The 5000-nt window shown below is 44.1% G+C and overlaps 1 protein-coding gene across 1 annotated transcript in view; it reads left to right on the top strand.

The window, feature by feature from the left end:
• ADCY3 (adenylate cyclase 3) overlaps positions 1 to 5000 on the top strand; it is a 2166879-nt gene that overhangs the window by 601281 nt on the left and 1560598 nt on the right. The window lies entirely within an intron of this gene.

Below are 5000 nucleotides of genomic sequence, written 5' to 3'. Positions count from 1 at the left end.
CTAAACCTCAAGATGCACGCTCTCGAAGCCCTCCTCAGTATGGAGAACATCAATGTCTGTGCAGTGACTGAAACCTGGTTCAAGGCTCCTGAGAGCACCCCAGCACTATCAGGTTTTACCTCATAGCATGCTTTCCGGCCCCAAAACTTGGACCGAACCACAAAAGGAGGGGGAGTATCCATATTCATCAAAGATACCCACACCTCCAGGTTAGTGGCAACGCACGAAGCATCGGAGACCATCCAGGTGCAACTAACCATAGCAAAACTGCCTTAAAGTTTGTAGCATGCTACAGACCACCCTCTCAAACTCAGGAACCCACACAGCCTTCCTGACGACACTGGAGAGTATGAATGTCTCTCCATATACCATCATATTGGGAGACTTCAACTACCCAAACATAGACTGGGAACATTACTCAAGCCCCCAACACCCTAGCCCAAAGGTTCCTAGAATTCATGAATTCAAATGCAATGGAACAACTAGTCACCATTCCCACAAGAGGAGACAATATACTAGACCTGATCATCACAAACATGGGGACAAAATGCTCCACACTGGAAGTATATCCCTCATGGATAAGATCAGACCATAAATTAATCTCACTGGAAATCCACATCCTGCCCCCACCCCCTGCACAAAAGACCACAGTGAAGAACTTCTCAAAAGCCAACTTCACTCTTCTTAAGACTGAAGTGGTATCCTTCAAGGCCCCTGGGCTAGTGGAAACCACAACCCACACTGCTGAATCCTTTACAAATGCCTTCTACGAGCACCTTCAAGAATGCATGGATCATGCAATCCCAAATAAAACCAAGACCCATTCCCCCAAAGGCAGGTGCCCGGTCTGGTGGACCCCAGCCATAAACAAACTTTACAACAGGAGGAGGAAGCTACTACATGACAGAGCAAAATCCGTAAAAGGGAAGGCATCTCTGATCAGTACTAGCAAAAAACTACGATCACTCATAAAATCATCAGAGGCCAACTTTGAGAGAAAAATCGCAAAAGATACAAAAGACAATCACAAGGCCTTCTTTAGCTATGTTACAAACCTGGGTGGAAACTCCCAGATATGCTCAGAGTTAGTCCAAAATGACACAAAATACACTGAACCCACTGACATTGCCAACATTCTGGCAGACAGGTTCATTGCAAATTTCTCCTCCCCCCCCCCCAAAAGAAGAAATAACTATCCCAGCAGAGTGCAGCCTCCCAAACAACTCAGATGCCCAGGTGAGAGCCGTCCTCTCTAAAGCTAAAAACACAGCATCAATGGGACCGTACAGTGTCCTGGGCTGTGTGCTACATGAACTCCAAGAGGAACTAAACCCACACATAAGGCTGCTGTTTAATCTTAGCCTTACTACAGGATACGTACCCAAAGAGTGGCGTACGGCAACAGTGGTCCCACTTCACAAAGGCGGTGCTTCTACGGACCCTGGAAATTACCGCCCCATAAGCTTGACGAGCCTGGTCTGCAAAGCTATGGAGAGGATCATTATGGAACTTATAAACAAAGACATTGGGGACCTACAGACATTGGATCCTACCCAATTTGGCTTTGTCAAGGGCAGATCCTGCCTTTTGAACTTGGTCGATTTTTTTGAAACAGTCACTAAGGCCATTGATGAGGGTAAGGCAGTTCACACAGCCTACCTTGACCTTGCAAAAGCCTTTGACACAATACCCCACTCGGGCATCATAGACAAACTCACCAGCCTAAATGTAAACCCATATGTCACAAGATGGGTTGCAAACTGGCTCAAGGACAGAACCCAAAGGGTCAGAGTTGCTGGAGCTATGTCAGACTCTAAGCCGGTCACAAGCGGTGTCCCACAGGGCTCAGTCCTGGGACCCCTCTTGTTCGGCATTTATTTTTCCGAGGTACAAGCAAACATAGGAGGATTTTGGCTGACAAAGTTCGCAGATGACTGCAAACTGGGCGCCATAATTGATACTCCAGCAGACACAAACATCCTTCAGAGAGGCCTCATAGAAACAGATAATTGGTGCCAGAGCCATGGCCTTAAGCTGAACGCCAAAAAATGTATAGTCATACCCTTTGGGAAAAACAAGGTACCCACAAATTACCACATAGGTGGTAATCCATTAAGTACGGAAGAGGTAATCAGGGACCTAGGGACCCAGGTTGACAGTAACCTCTCATTTGACACTCACATTGCCAAAGTGGTTAGGAAGACCTTCTATATTGCCCACCTTATCATGAAGGGTTTCACATCTAGATCAAGAGAGGTCATTGGGCCCCTATACTCTTCTCTTATCAGGCCAATGATTGAGTACAATGCCCCATTTGGGATGTATCTTACCCGACACCTGCAGCAGTTGGAAAGACCCCAGAAGTTCCTCACCAAGAGGATAAAGGGTCTTAAACATATGTCATATGCTGCCCGACTGAAAAAACTCCAGCTCTATTCAGTCGCATACCGCCTACTCAGAGGTGATCTGTGCCTGACGTACAAGGCCATGTCCAATCCGGAATTAATGGACATGCTCCACCTCAGAAAATCCAAATCCATCAGAGCCACGAGAGCAAGAGACTTAAACCTCAACACAGAAATAAATAGGACGTGCTGGAGGGACAGATTCATAACCCAAAGGCTCCCTACACTCTGGAACAGAATCCCAATCCATGTTAGACAGAGCCCCTCACTAACTCTATTCAAGAGAAATCTTGACGAGTGGATGGGAGATCATAGATTTACCCCGGGGGTCATCTCTGTGTCACTACTAGACAGAGGCACAGTAAACTAAACCCTAAATGGGCGTAGTATTCTCATCCTAAGGGATGGTGAAAGCCACACACACTCTGGCTAGGCTTATAAATGCCCTAGGGCAGATAGCCTAGTATGAACCTATGAACCTATATATATATATATATATATATATATATATATATATATATATATATATATATATATATATATATATATATATATACATATATATATATATATATATATATATATATATATATATATGTATATACATATATACACACATATAAATATATATATATATATATATATATATAATATATATATATATACACACACATATAGATATATAGATATATATATATATATATATATATATATATATATATATATATATATATATATATACACACACACACATATATATATATGCACATATATATATATATATATATATATATATATATATATAAAACCTCACTGGTAAGATCAGACCATAAGCTAATCTCACTGGATATTCACATCCCGTCCCCACCCCACCCCTGCCCAGAAAACCACAGTGAAAAACTTCTAAAGCAAATTTCACACTCCTCAAAACCAGGTGGAATCCTTCAAAGCCCCGGCCTGTGGAAAATACGCCCAGACCGCAGAATCCTTTATAAACGCATTCTATGAACACCTTCAGGAATGCATGGATCATGCGATCCCAAATAAAACCAAGACCCAATCCTCCAAAGGCAGACGCGTCCTGTCTGGTGGACCCCAGCCATAAACAAACTATACAATAGAAGGAGGAAGCTACTAAATGATAGAGCAAAATCCCAAAAGGGAAGGCATCACTGATCAGTATTAGCAAAAACTACGGGCACTCATAAAATTGTCTAAGGCCAGCTTCGAGAGAAAAATTGCACAGGACACTAAGGATAATCACAAGGCTTTCTTTAGTTATGTTAGGAACCTGGGTGGTAATGCCCAGATATGCTCAGAATTAGTCCAAAATGACAAAAATACACTGAACCCACAGACATTGCCAACATCCTAGCTGACAGGTTCAGCGCAAACTTCTCCCCCCCCCTCCCCACCAAAAGGGCAAATATCTATCCCAGCAGAGTGCTGCCCCCTGACATCTCAGATGCTCAGGTAAGAGCCGCTCTCCAAAGCAAAAACACAGCATCAGTGGGACCAGACGGTGTCCCGGCTGCGTCCTACATGAACTCCAAGAAGAGCTAAACCCAAACATAAAACTACTGTTCAATCTTAGCCTTACTACAGGATATGTGCCCAAAGAGTGGCGTACAGCAACAGTGGTCCCTCTCCATAAAGGTGGTGCCTCAACGGATCCTGGAAACTATCGCCCCATAAGCCTGACTAACTTGGTCTGCAAAGCTATGGAAAGGATCATCATGGACCTCATAAATAAAGATATTGGGGACCTACAGACACTGGATCCTACCCAGTTCGGCTTTGTTAAGGCAGATCCTGCCTCTAAACCTGGTTGATTTCTTTGAAACAGTCACCAAGGCCATTGACGAGGGAAGGTGGTCCACACAGCCTACCTGGACCTTGCAAAAGCCTTTGATACAATACCCCACTGGCATTATAGATAAGCTCACCAGCTTAAATATAAACCCCTATGTCACTAGATGGATTGCAAACTGGCTCAAGGACAGAACCCACATGGTTAGAATTGCTGGAGCCATGTCAGACTCCAAACCAGTTACAAGTGGTGTCCCACAAGGCTCAGTCCTGGTACCTCTTGGTCGGTATATATTTCTCGGAGGTACAGGCCAACACGGAAGGACTGTGGCTGACCAAGTTCACAGATGACTGCAAACTGGGCGCCATAATCGACTCTCCAGCCGACACAAGCATCCTCCAAAAGGGCCTCATAGAAACAGACAACTGCTGCCAGAGCCATGGCCTCAAGCTAAATGCCAAAAGTGTATAGTCATCCCTTTGGCAAAACAAAGTGCCCACAAATTACCACATAGGTGGTAATCCATTAAGTACAGAAGACGTAATTAGGGACCTAGGGACCCAAGTTGATAGCAGTCTCTCATTTGACAACCACGTGGCCAAAGTGGTTAGAAAAACATTTTATATAGCCCACCTAATCATGAAGGGATTCACATCTAGATCAGGGGTCATCGTGCTCTTTACTCATCCCTCATCAGGCCCATAATTGAGTACAATGCCCTTTTGGGATGTACTTACCAGACACCTGCAGCAACTGGAAAGACCCCAAAAGTACCTCACCAAGAC

The sequence above is a fragment of the Protopterus annectens genome, chromosome 2.part1, assembly GCF_019279795.1.
Source record: "Protopterus annectens isolate FY-2018-M chromosome 2.part1, PAN1.0, whole genome shotgun sequence".
NCBI lineage: Eukaryota > Metazoa > Chordata > Ceratodontiformes > Protopteridae > Protopterus > Protopterus annectens.
The sequence above is the reverse complement of the archived record's forward strand: the minus strand, read 5'-3'. Positions and strand labels throughout refer to the sequence as shown.